Below are 14,429 nucleotides of genomic sequence, written 5' to 3'. Positions count from 1 at the left end.
TTTTCCAGAAGAAATACTATTTATTGCTAGATCCACCTCATGGAGGTCAAAGCAGTCCAGTGGCAGGGAAACCCTATGGATGATTGTGTAGGTCTCAGTTTGGAGGGAAGAGGGGCCTTCATTTCCCGAGTATAGGTTAGAAAAGTGGTCATGCCATTGTTGCCCTGTGATGTGATTTGGGATTGGGTTGGGATTGGGTCAGGTCCTTTTCTATTCCCTCCATTAATTAACTCTCAAAATAAAGTTGAGTCCTTTGTTTGAAGGCGTGTTTGAGCTCCTGCCAATGTGCCTCGTGCCAGTTGCGTTTGGCTTCCACTAGTATCTAGGAATAACCCTTTCTTGCTGCTCTAATTGCCACTGAATCTTTCTTTCTGACAGCTAGGGATATGGCCTGCCTCTTCTTCCTGCACGCTGGTGAGTACCATGGGTTTGTGGGCCTTGCTAAGCATCTCTTCTTTGCCATTTTCCCTTCTACAATAAAAAAAGTAGAACACAATATAATAAAAAAGAGCCTATCTAATTTCGGTAAAACAAAGAGAATATGGATAGGTTCTCAGCATCTATATAAAACGTTTCGAGCTCCTTATTCTTTTGGTCAAGAAATTCCCTGATACTTTGCAATTTGCATTCTTGGTGAGAGACTTTGTGCCATTTAAGGCGTCTATTGCAATTGGAAGGGGTTACCGCTCTTGTCGACATTACAGGAGGATTAGATGTCTCTGACGTAAAAGGTGACCAAACGTTGTTAATTTGCAAACAAAGGGGATTATGGTCGCTGTCCAAGGAATGTTTAACTACCATATCTAGGAGATTCCCCCATATTCGTACATCAACAAGAATGTCATCTATTCAGGACGGGGAGCTTATCCTGTTGTAAGTATTTGCTCCATTTGAATCCGAACGTGTCCTACCATTTGCAGCTCTTAAGTTAAATTCCAGGGTCAGGGCATTGATTTGAATCGCCCTCTGTGACCACTTCTTGATGGGAGCTATATTGAGGGTTGGGATAGCCCATTTAGTATCCTCTTCAGTGGTTCCCAGTAGGTTCTCCAAACTCAGAGGTTTGAATGTGCAGTTGAAATCCCCAGCTACTATGGTATTGGAATGGGGCAGAGTGCGGGATAACTCACACTCCAGAGCTCCTATAGTTGAAGATGTTTGGGCGCCCGGAGAGCCTCTTGCATATATATTAAATAGCTCTAGGGTTGTGCCTTTGGATGGCCCTCTAATGGTCAGGTGAAGAATGTCTTGTGACGAACAAGTGTGTGTTACAATCGATCAATTTAATGAGATGTTAATCCAAATTTGTAATCCCCCGGAAGGGCGACCCTTGCCTGAACTGATTGGAGGGATAAAATAGAAGGTGAAGAGATTTATATAAGGGCGTTAAACTCCAAGTCTCCTGGACTAAGCACACATCGAACTTTTCAATAAACTCATTCTACTCTGGGAGCAGTAATTTTTTCTGGAACCCCACTATATTCCAAGAAAGGAGATTAAGCACATTCGAATTAGACATATTCTCAAGGACTTCATTATCTAAAGTACAAACCGAGGTCCATACCTGATCATAAATCGTTCTCTGGCCCTTTGGTCCTTTTATACAGGGGGGTTTGCAATAAAATTAGTCTCCCTACGTCTAGCTTCTGCTGAGATAGTGGTAATATTCTGGATTAACCCCCCATTTAGTCAGTCTACCGTATTTAAACCGGACCCTCCTCCCGACCTCTCTGGCACTTCATGATGTATCGGCCTAGGTGGTGACCAGAGTGGTGAGCATCTAATCTGGATGGCAGAATGCCCTGGAGAAGAAGTGCGAAACTCCAGAGCCAGTAAATTCTCAGCAAGTACAGCATCGGTTAACAATAACTCGATGCAGTCTGTCTGAGAATTGCACAAAGAGACCCTCCTTACTCTGATGATATCTTCATGTATTATAGACCTACATCCCCTCACATGACGCAGCCAGTGTACTGCTTTGTTACACAGGGACTCCCTGCTTTCAAAACCTTGCCTGGAAGAGCATTTAGGAACTTTAACCATGTATACCGTTGGCGAATTGTCCCCTGGGGGTGTGGGGTTGCAATAGTTGGTAACTCTGGCCTAAATATTTGTACCAATGCGAGGGTAGTAATGTCCCTGAAATCCAGCGATGTTAGAAAGGATGGGCGGGACCCCTGGAGCTTTCATTGAGTCAGCATAAGATCTTTTGATACTAGAAATGGGGGCCATAGAGAGTGGCCATTGTCTCGGTTTCGCAGCTCAGGATGGATCCTGCCACCCACCCCGGGGGGAACACCAGTCGATAGCCTATTCGATGGTAAAAGGGTTGCAAGGGGAGAAGAATGAGGGGATAGCCTAGCGGCTGAAGGGGAAGGCTCGGCCCTATGATTTAGATCTTCCACCATTTTCCTCATTTATGGCTCTACATTGACATCTGGTTGCTGAGTCACCAGTACCAGTGGCATTATGTTCGCTAGTTATGAGAGATGGAATTCCCTCAACTATGTGCTCCAATATTGCTAACCTATTTGAACAGGGAATTGGAGGAAACTGCTCGTCAATTGCGCTATCGCCTGGATCCCCTAGTTTGATTACATTTTTTAGGTGGTAAAGGAGATATATCTGAGGGAGATTCCTTAGAGCCATCGGCCAATGGACCCTGAGGGATAATTTTGGAAGATTTATGGGGCGATTTCTTAAATATCGATGGGGTGTATCTTCAATGGGCGTGTTTGGAGTGTTACACCCCCATAATAAATGCATTATTTAGTAAATAGTTGGGTACAGGTGCTTTAAATCGGACATGGTGAGGTGTTTGTCAGATATTACTTGGGATTTTTACATACACAAGCGGTCAAACACACATACACTCTTTCCTTTGTCTCTGTTTTAAAGTTTCAAAAATTATTATTTTACTAAATATTTAATTTTAAGTACCCTTCAAAATATGCACTCCTCTCCCTTCCTACTGCTACTTAAGATCTTCTCCTTCCCTGCTTCTTAAATAATGGGGCATATTCTCAAGGAGCTATCGCTGAGTTAACAGCACTTTATTGCAGCCAAAGTTTTGATAAATGTATCGCCTCATTCACAAGCTGGTGCTAACATCCCATAGCACCAGTTTACCTGCGATAGCAGCCGCAAAAAACATTGCCACAGATGACCCACTCAACTATCGCTAATGAGATGCAGAGTAGGTGTTCCTGAGCAAAAAGCCGCGACAACACCACTCCAAAACATTCTCAACGACCAGCCACATTGGGGATAAGATCACAAAACATGTGATAAGGCGCGTTAGCAGCAGGAAACTAACACCTGCTCTGACCTGGTGTAAAGAGGGACCAAAGCCTGCACCACAAAAGGGAGGCCAGTCCAGAGCCACACATGAAGAATAATGAAGAATAAAAGATGCCATGGAGCCACTCATTTTGCAGGCTGGACACCCAAGAGGGCCTCAACATCCACGCCAACACCCCCAGGCCCCCCCCGTCTCCGGGCCCCCCGTAAAAGACATGCCACATCGACTACACTGAATCATGCACCAAACATTCCGCCTGATGACACACAATCACATCTGGTTACATGAGTGTGTCAACACGAAAATGAGCATCACACATTCACCTTTGAAATAACGAATGAGAATGTATTAAAATAAACACAGAACAGAAATGAAGACACATGGCGGCACCCCTCGGGACAGTCCGTAGGTCACAGCCTGCATGATAAAAACCATGATGAGAAGGTGTTTCCTGAACACATCAAGGGACAGAAAAAGAGCGAAAGAGAGAGAGAGGGGGAGAGAGAGATAGACGGACAGAGAGGGGGAGAGAATGCTGGATGAGACAAATTGTTTTTGATATTTGTTATTGCCCTTGGTGGAATCTGTAATATGGATCCTTGAAAGTAAATGGGTCGTGAGGGAGAGTTCTTATAGTACTGAGAGAGCTAGATGGACAGAGAGGGAGAGAGAGAGCTAGATGGACAGAGAGGGAGAGAGAGAGATAGACGGACAGAGAGGGGGAGAGAGAGATAGATGGACAGAGAGGGGGAGAGAGACACAGAGAAAAGAAGAGAGGGACAGAGAGAGAGAGTGCTGACATTGTGCACACAGGCCACACTCCTCACCTGCTACCACCGGTGTGTCACCAACCACATGCCAGTATGTAGTGCAGTTCACCAGGTCTCACACCTGAGACAGACTTGTCATCTGAAACAGAGTCTAGATACATGAATGGCAAAGTACATACAATTGCACGCAACATCATCGCCTGTCGGCCCCAGCGCATCCAGCCAGATGCACCCCAGCCCCTCCCGCCACCCAGTGGTGCATGCCCACCCCTGCCCACCCAGGCAACTGCACCCTAGCACCTCCCACTGCCCAGCGGTGCATGCCCATCCGTGCGCACCCAGGCCTCACTGCTCACCTGCCGCCACCTGCGTGTGGAAATAAGAGCCCACCATGTGCCGGTGCAAGCCCCAAGCGCGTTGCCCGGGGATATGGCACCCTACACAACATGCAACCCCGCTCCCTGGGCCACCAGGTCTCACATTTGGTGCTGGGTCTTGATTTCTCCATGGCATAGGACATACCAGTGCACTCCGCATCATCGCAGGCTGCACACCCGCTCAGCCTCATAAGTGCCACTAACTCTTTGATCCAGGAGGCAACACCACATGGCAGACTGTGCTACCTGCTGGCTCTGGCCTACACTGCGGTCCAGCAGGGCACCCAAAACCTGAACCATCCAGACCGCCGGGACGGGGCATCAGCGCAGGCTGCACAACCGCTCAGCACTTAAGGAGCCCCTACCTCAGTGCACCGAAAAACACTGTCCAGTGGCGGTGTGCCTGTGCCGACCGCAGTGTATCCGGTGCCACTAAGTCTGTGCCCCGCTAGTCATGGACCCTCTATGATTGGGTATCATGGTGCGGACACCATCATGTCACCTCCAGACTTGTGGAATGTGATGTCGCAGGCCCATGGGCCCCCATGCTTACATGCACACCACATGGATACACCCCGAGAGAGGTTGGAAATGGCATTGTGCACATGTGCCCGGCCCTTTTTATTGGCAGGGTTACATGTCCTGTGACGCATGTGCTGGATGAGTGTGGTGTGGGTGTAAACCAGCTGTGATGGAGTGGCTGTGGCATGCTGACAACTAGATATGTGAGCTGCAGATCACTACAGGAAAGTCCTGGCACATGTACCGTTGTTGTCCCCCCTGGAGCGTAAGAGTAGTCGGCTGGCCTGGTGTATGGCAGTCCTGCGTAAGGGTTTAAACAATGACCCCGGGACTCTGGGTGTGGTTCCGTATGGGGCTGGACAAGGAAGTAACTAATGCATGTGTCCCCGTTCTTGCATCAGCCCCACCCAGACAACATTCAGCAATGTGCCACTGTGTGACCCAAGTCCGACATGAGTCACATGGACGTAGGGGGAATTTACTGACCCTACATTTATCAATACTACCACACATGAAAGACCCTAGACACAACACATCTGTGTGATTCGGAATGTTTAATGCACATTCAGTGGAGTGTTGCATCTGGAGCGGTACAGGGCCATGCAAACCCCACTTTACAATGTTGGCCCGTGGAGGGTCATCCACAGTCCCTCAGGGAATGACAAGTCCAAAGGAAGAGGAAGAGTTCAGTCCGCAGTCTGATTGCTGTGTCATTGGTGATCAAACAGAATATGGCAGTCCATGTTGAACTCCAAGGTGAGTGACGCAGAGTGTATCGGGGACAGTGGAAGGTGATGATGCAGAGGGCAGAACCAATCTGAAAACGGCCATATGGCGGAAATGAATGCTACTGCGTCCTTCTTACCATGATGGTGCTTTCATTTACCTCTTCCTCCTCTGCTGTCCAATGTGCCTCACATGTGGGTGGTGGTGTTCTGTCTCCCGCACTGTGTGATAGTGACACCTCAGGGGCCGGAGGTGGAATGTCTGCCGCACTGTGTGGCACTGACACTTCAGGGGGCGGAGATGTGGATGTAGTGGTAGCAGCGGCATGCCTCAGCGCCAGGCCTTGTGGCAACAATACCATGAGGATGGTTTTGAGGTCATTGAGGAACCTAGCTACCTCTCACTGGTGTGCAGCCATGGCTGCCACTCTTTCCACATCGGCCTGCTCCATGGTCTTCATGAGCCTCCGCATGTTTCCCACCTCTTGGGTGAGCTCGATGGAGCCACTCTGACTAGTCAGTCATTCTTGTCTCTGAGGCAGGACTCGGCAATGTCAGCCATGGTACATTGGAGAGCATGGAGCGGACTGTGAGTGTCTGTTAGGGACTGTGAGTGGTCCTTGATGGGACTTAGACACCCACGTATGGCATCTAGTTTGTCTGCCAGGCAGTCAAAGCCCACCCGCACTTGTACAGCCAGCTGCTCCTGGCTTCCCAACACACAGCGTTGGAAGGCCATGTGCTCTTTGTGGGGGGCCTGGGAGGCAGCCGTGGTGGTGGGAGCTGACTGCTGTGTGGTCTGTGCAGGGGGTGGGGTCTCCTCGTAGCGGCTGGGCTGCCCAGCTCCTGGAAGTGGGTTGCGGAGGCTCTCCACGAGCTGTTACAGGGTGTCAGAGTAGAAGTTGTGGTGTTCCTCTTCATCATCAGAGAAGAGAGGGTCGGGCTGCTCTGCAGGAGGTGTTGATTGTCACTCTTCAATGTAAAGGGGAGATGCAGTTTAACAATGTGTTCACGTGTGTTGTTGCATTGTACATGTTTACATACAGACTGCATGACTGTGTGCATCATGGCTGTTTGGGAGGAGCTGCCTATTTGATAGGGGACAGTGAACATTTTGACAACAGACATGTGTGTGTTTGTACTTGTATATAGTTGTCTCAAATTTCCCTGCAATGCCACTTGTGATTGGCCAGTGACTACACCCAGTCGGCACCAGCTGTGTTCTGTGTGGACATGTTGCGGTTTGTGCCACATTGTTGTCCGTGTTGCTGTGCTCTGCATGTAATGTGTGTGTGCTGCATTTTGGGTGTGTGGCCCCTGCTGCTCTGTTTTGCTGCCCCTTATCCCTTTCCTGCGATGTGCCTTTGCCTTCTGTGCTTATACAGTGCTGAGATGTTGCATACTTGGGTACATTGGTCTTTTGGTGGGAGTTGGGGGACTGGGGAATGGTTTGTCCGCAAATGTGCTCAGCTCAATTGTGCATGTGTGCCATTGTGGCCATCCCCCCGTTTCCCCAGGCCCTGTTGCTGATGTGTCCGTCATGTTGAGGAGTGTCAGGTGCTCCGACACCAGTCACCATCTCCCCATTGATGACTGTGGACACTATTTCCTCCATCTCATCCAGGTCCTCGTGTGGGCAGGACTCCCACCTCCAGTCTGCATTGCTGCCTACCGGTTGTTGGTGAGTTTCAGCTTAGTTTTGCGCTTGACGTCATTCCAGCGCCTCTTGACCTCTTCCAATGTCCTCGTCAGCACTCTCACTGAATTCACCTTGTCCATAATGGACTGCCATAGTCCATATTTGGTTGCCAATGACACAGTGGAGGTGACAAACAGTTGTTGATGGTGTTCGACCACCTCCATTATCAGGATCCTGTTTTCCTGCGGACTGAAGCGCTTCTTCCTACTCTTCTTCTCCTTGGCATTCCCTGACCCCGTGGTCCCAGGCAGTTCCTCCGGGGGGCTTGTGGGGTTCTGGTTCTCCTCCGTACTTGCTCCAGCAATATCCATTGTGCTTCTCTGTTGTTTGGCCTTTGTTTGTCACTTTTTTTTCTACTTTTATGGTGATTTTTCCAGCATGGCGCGTGTGAATTGGAGGCATTTTGCTAGTTTTTGCTGAATTTAGTATCGCAATTGTCCTCATCGCAGCTTTTTTTGCACTTGCGTTTCGCATTTTTGCGGCGTGGCGTTGATTTTAACGCGGTCAGTTGATGCGTTATCTGGAGACCATCACACGGTACCGCCGTGTTGAGAATGGTTGGTTAACACAGCTTAATTTTCCCACGATACAATGCGATGTTGGAAGTTGCGTTAAGTAACTTTTGCGATGGTTATCACACGTTATTGAGAATATGCCCCAATGTATTTTAAAGAGCATGAATGTTAGGTAATCTGAAAAGGTCGAACCTCCAGCCATTAGGTCACAACTGCGATCTGTGGAAGAGTAATATTCAGTGATGTGGCTAAAAGAGAAATACTTATCATCATTATTATTAATAAGAAATACAGATGGATTCCCTCAAATTCACACCCAGAATGAAAAATAAAAACATTGGTTTTGTATAGTAATGCATAGACAGAAGAGGGTAACCAAATGATTTCGCATCGTACAATTCTCGAGAAACTAATCAAATACTTTTTAGTGCAGACTTTTAATATGATCATGACTGCAAATTACGGCATGACTAACTACTATACATTTAGTTCACCACATGCGTATTTCATCTGTGCAACTTGATTGCAACCATCTGGGTCAAGCTCATGTTTGGCTGCAGATCATACCACACAGCTGTCTATAATAAAAACTAAAGCTACGCTTTGCTCCAATAAACCTTTGGATGGTTAGGGCTTATTCTAACGGGGAAATGTTATTGCATCCTCGGGCAATGTATAAACACTGGAACAGCATACTTCTTTGCATCAGTGCCTTTTCAAACACATTTACAACTGATGACAAATTAGTTTAGAGCAATTGCTTGGTTTTAACAGTACCTTTCGACATTAGAATGGGCTTTCTCGATACTGCTTAATTTGGATTTAAAAAAATGGAAGTGCCAGCATCCAGGGCTTTCCAACCTCTGCTGGTAACACCCAGAGTTGTGGCTACCGCTGCCAAACGCCAGTGCCACATTACCTACTAACCATCTGACTTAAACGAGTGACATTTTGGACTATTCCAGGTTACGTATGCTGAAGCAATGGACTGGGAGTGCCTGTTTTATCATTATGGAAAAAAAATGAATTGGTAAGCTTGCAATTAAAGTGCGCTGATAGAAATAGGCTGAGAGCATCACATTATGGTGACTACAATGAAGGTGTCTGCTCGGCATAACAAGAGGAATTGGTAGATACTGGACCACAGGTCATGCATGGGTTGTCTCTGTCTCTACTCCTTCTGAGGTAGATTAAATGAGTATCATTGAGTTTGCAAACACTCTGCGCCATATCTTCCAATTTATCTCTAGTCAATAAACCTTTGTAGTAGCCTAAGAGGAAAAGGGGTTAACAACAATTCAAATTTTAACATACAGTGTGATCATTAGGACCACACAATAAAAGTACAAATTAGTGACTTAAAATTAAAAAGCTTATTACAGACTCAAAGTCAGACTAATATAAATCAATCTCAAGCACATACTATAAAAGTACAGAATTATCAGAGGAAGCCCAAAGTGGTGTACAGTATTGGTCCTCAAATTCGAAGAATTTCAGAGCCAGTGAAACAAAAAATAAGGAAAAGGATTGGATGACTAGAAGAATGGTTTGAATCCTTTTCCCCATACATGGAAAATATTTTCAGCATCTACTAAACCCTACACTAACCTATTGATAGGGGAAACCCTATTGAATCAAGGAAGCAACAAAGGTGTCAGCATCAGAACCTTTGGAGAAGTTCCATAGGTACGAAATCATGTATAGCTTGAAGCCACACAATCAGAGATGACGAGAGGTCTGGACCTCTGCAAGGCTAAAGGGAATCTGACTAAACCCAAGATAGATTCACTAATTAAAATGCACAAAGAACATTCAAGAAATGTGACCTCATACATATCACTGTACTTTTCCAATACCCAAGAAAGAACTTGGCGCCTTGAATGCTACTCCCATGTTCAAGTCTTCTTCCAAAGCTTCACTGGATTCCTCCCTTTGTCTGATAATACCAACTGGTAACAATCCCTTTGTTCTTCATTAAAATAATTTGACCTTGTCAATTCTTCCTCGCCTCACTATCTCTGAAATACAACATGCATTTCACTAACTAATGAATGCCTTTGGTCTGCAACTGCAGAGGAGAAAAACAACTTTCAGGTTAGTGTTGAATGGATTGACTGTAAGCTTAAGGCCCACAATCATGCTAACTTAACAGTTTTCTTTAAATGAATATAAGTTCTACAACCTACATACAATTAAATAAATAAAAAAATGTAATAAAGGTATCAACTATATTATACCGTACTCTTGCATGCAGCACAATAACTAATACATGTATTATTAAACAAAAATGACAACCAGTCACAATATATTAAGAAAGCATTGAACGCACGAGTGATTCATTTTCACTAATTCCTGGCAAATGCACTCCATTAAATGTATTTTAGCTCACCACCTTACAATCTAAAACTAAAGAAGATTAATATGAGCAATCCAGATGTCTCTGATAAGAAAAAATATTAATATGCACAGACATGTAGATCTAAAACACACAATAGATGAATTTTCTATACCTTTGGGACAGCATATCTCATTTACATTATTGTGCCACACAAGTACATAAGGGCAAAGGTAAATATATATCTGGCCTAGCCAAACATAAAAAGGATGGAGCCAAAATGATGCTATTTGAAGTTCTAAATTTCGGTTACCTGTCATTGTTCCAAAGATCCTGCAGAGTGAATTTGTCACGGTAGTAGTGCCTCATATTTTATCAGACAGGATTGTGCAGGTCAACAGTCCTATGATGGCTTTCAGGCTCCACCCAAGAACCAATTGTCATTAGCTGATGGGTCAGCATGTGAGGAGAAGCAACATTTCTTACGGCGTAACAACCTTAAATACCTATTGATGTAGTCCTGAATTCGCAGAGGTTACGTGGAGTTCCTCTCAATATAACTCCCCCTCCTTCCTCGCTTCTCTTCCTAACTTGTTCTTATGGTGGGTGACTCCAACTTGAGGGTCAGATCAACCTACAGAGTCACCATCAGGACACATCACCATGCTCCATATGTGAGTGGCACCCATTCACATGTGGACCTTCACTAATGAGATACTGTATGAAGTGCAGTCTACAGTATATATGGTCAATCTGACTATGTTTTAAAACAGGCCTTAGGTCACAGAATGCATCATCGTTGATGATGCAGGAGAAAAATGGCAATATGTCAGATGAAAGGCAACTGACATAATGGAATCCGGTTCCATTTATGCATTTTGTGTTCATCTGTGTGACTTAGATAAGATGTGCTTCTAAAAACAGGAGTTCTGCAGTAAAATAGGGCATTCAGTGTTGAAAGGCAGAACCTAATCCAGTGCATTCTACATGGAATCAAAGAGCCTTAAATAAATCTAGACATCTCAAGGGGGTACTAAGCACCCTGGAAGGCAGAGATGAAGACATGGTCAGAAGAACTGGGAACCCCAGAAAAAAAGTGCAAAGGACACCTGTGGCTGGAGCCAGTCATAACATAACAATGATTGTATAGATGCAGAGGATGCCCAGTCGTAGTTGACTATCACAGGAGAGTTGACATGGTAGACTATGTCAGCTGTGTGCACCCAACAATTGCATACTGTTGTCTAAGTTTTAACTGGATTCCTTAAGAAGTGGCATGGTTATCACACCTCAGCAGCTGGCAAACTTCACACTGTCCCCTCTATTGAAGACTCTGCTAGCAAGCACTTGATGGTGCAGTCTACATACGCCCAGCTATCCTGTGCTGTTTTTAGGATTTCATTTGCCACTGGATTCTCCTGTGCCTTCATACAACCTTCAATATGCTCTGGTGGAATGCTGTGGTTAGTACACTCAATCCCACCCATTTAATCATTGTTAAAGTTCCACACATAACAGAGGATCAGTTGATTTGTAGGTTGTACTTTATGGCTCTGTGAGGATTAGTGCTGAAGTCATAACTCCTCGCCTGGTGCCAGCAGCCAGCCAGGCACTCATTGAACCCCTCCCCTTCTCTCTGTGTCCCCATAAACAGACATTAGTGCATGTTATGCCAAGGATGTTCTCTTGCATTTGGCTGCAGGTCCTTGATAGGGAACTGTAAGAAATTGGGTTATTCATTGAGAGGGGAGATAACATTACTCAAGCAGCAAACAACACCCTTGTCAGGGTGTGCTACAAAAGTCACTAAATAAACCTGTGCTTAACCCTCTAGTAGCGTGGCCCAAAAGCAGTCAGGCTTAACTTAGAGGCAATATGGAAGGTATTTATGCATCACACAAAATGTTGTAAAGTGAAAATACACTAGAAGAAATATCCCCCAAGTTGAGAGTTTGTTAATAAATAAAATGACAGCAAAACTGATTACATCCTATCAGTAGGACCTTTTTTACGTTTTTAGTGCAAAGTAATGCCTATAATTAAAGCACTAACCATGGGTATCTGAGCTTGTGATACTGGGGCAAAGCCAAAAGTTAAGGCTGACTGCAAAGAAACGTGTGTTGGAGACATGAGGTGGATTGGGCTCGGTCTCAGCTTACCTGTAGATTTCAAAGAAATCTTGAAGAAAAATTCCTGATATTATAAAGTTCAGTGGGGCAAGACAGCAGGTGGTGTCCGAGGAGTATTGGTGAGTGGAATGTTTCATTACATTGGTGGAATTTGGAGAAATTCAGCCAATTAGAGTGTGGCTGATTTTTTTTCCTTGGAGGCCCCAGAAATGTGAATGTGATTTGGTGTCCACTAGCGCCATGAGGCAGTCATGAGCGTGTGTGGTTAGAGGGCTGCTTCTCAAGTAGATTTGCTGCCATTCTAGTAGACTTTCTACTCAAACGGCAGCACAAGCAACTTGAATGGCCGTGCATTATTACATATCACATGGTGCCATTCTTACTGATTTTTACGTGCTGCTAGCGCAACAGCCTCTAAATTGCAGCACAGCATGCATATTTTCACCTGTTGGCTGGCCTACGCAGAATCTCACAGAGCTTTATGTAGCCCAGCAGAATTCTGTGGAGTGAAACTGTGAGTTCCACCCACCCTTACCGAGGAGGACATCGTCTTCAGGGAGCTGCTGTTTTGAGTTGTGAAGAAGATTTTTATCTTCGGGCTTTGACACTTTTTTATGGAAGTTGAAAATATCCAGAGGGACAACGCTGCAGATTGTATCCAATGAGGGCTCCACAAAGCTGGATGCCTTTGTTAAGATGTCCCATTGAACAGGATTTGCTAATGCGGAGAACGTAGCGAGAGCTGCTGCAAAGTTCTTGCGCAGGATCGGTTCGCATGAAGGTCCGAGTCTTCACTCGGTTCTCAGGCCACTTTTTGGGGAAAAAATTCGAAGTCCTAACTTATAAGGTTTGGTAAGAGAAGCGCCTCTAACACCACTTCCGTGGCCCTGGACTTGGGAGGGAACCATTTGGAATGTCCCATCCTGCCTACATTCAGTCCCCTTTGTCTCACTGAATCTCATGAATAGAGAAAATCCAACATCAGTGCCATTCATAATCATGTGACCCAGGACACTGGCAGAGGCATATATCTGTCCTTTAAAGCCAGGTCTGATCTTTTCATACCAGTCTGGATTTATTCTCAGAAGATCGCCCCCCCATAATTTCAGAACCTTCTTTGGGGTGACTTTGAAACTTAACCATAACACCCAAACAGCAGTGTTTTTTCAGATGCAAAGAAGCCTTTGATTCTGTTGAATGGGCATTCATGGTTACTGTACTGGAGAAACTGGGAGAAGAAAACATGCTACTGAGATTTATCTGGCTAGGTATGTGGGCCCTACGACCCTTAAATAATCGTATTACTGAACCCATTTGCACGGGCCCGGGACCACAACAATGGTGCCTACTTTCTCCACTGTTTGCCATAATTTCAGAGCCAATAGCATGTACAATTAGACAGTAACATGCACATAGAGGGCTTAGATTTCCAGGGCGTAGGCAGACAATCTTTTGCTCTGTATAAGGGAGTCTGCCATAATTCTCGCTCCATTCCTCCACAAATTACCGGGACTAAGTGTTGATTGGATACATCTCTTCTTTTTCCATTCACTTCTTCTACTCAGCAGTGCCCCTTTAAATTCCCCCTGAAACTGACACTCCACCTTGTTCGCTATTATGATATCAGATTGTATGTTAGCCCTGCAGTGGTCATCAATAGTAATTATGATATGACCCTTAGTAAGCTGTCTATTGACATTCATAAATGGATTAAACTCCCACTGTCCCTTTTAGGCTATCAAGAAAAAGGTGGATATGCCCAATCTATTATATTTGTTATTTAACATCGTAATTGCCTTGAGCCGTGCATTTTTCTGCAATCTTAAGTGTTTAAGGATTTGGCTTCCATGGGAAGGCAAACAACTAGAGTTTGATGCTCTATGGTCATGCTCGCTTATGGACGGGCGAACTGGTGGCCCCTGACTTGAAACTTTTTCAACCAGGGCCATTTTACACATTTTTAGATACATGGGTACTCTGCCCTTCTACAACTGTTGATAGAGATAGAGAGAGACGCTGCATCACCTACACCAGGGCTGGACTGGGACTCCAATGC

Source organism: Lissotriton vulgaris, chromosome 2_1 (genome assembly GCF_964263255.1).
Source record: "Lissotriton vulgaris chromosome 2_1, aLisVul1.2, whole genome shotgun sequence".
In the NCBI taxonomy this organism is placed as follows: domain Eukaryota; kingdom Metazoa; phylum Chordata; class Amphibia; order Caudata; family Salamandridae; genus Lissotriton; species Lissotriton vulgaris.
This window is presented reverse-complemented; position numbering follows the sequence as displayed.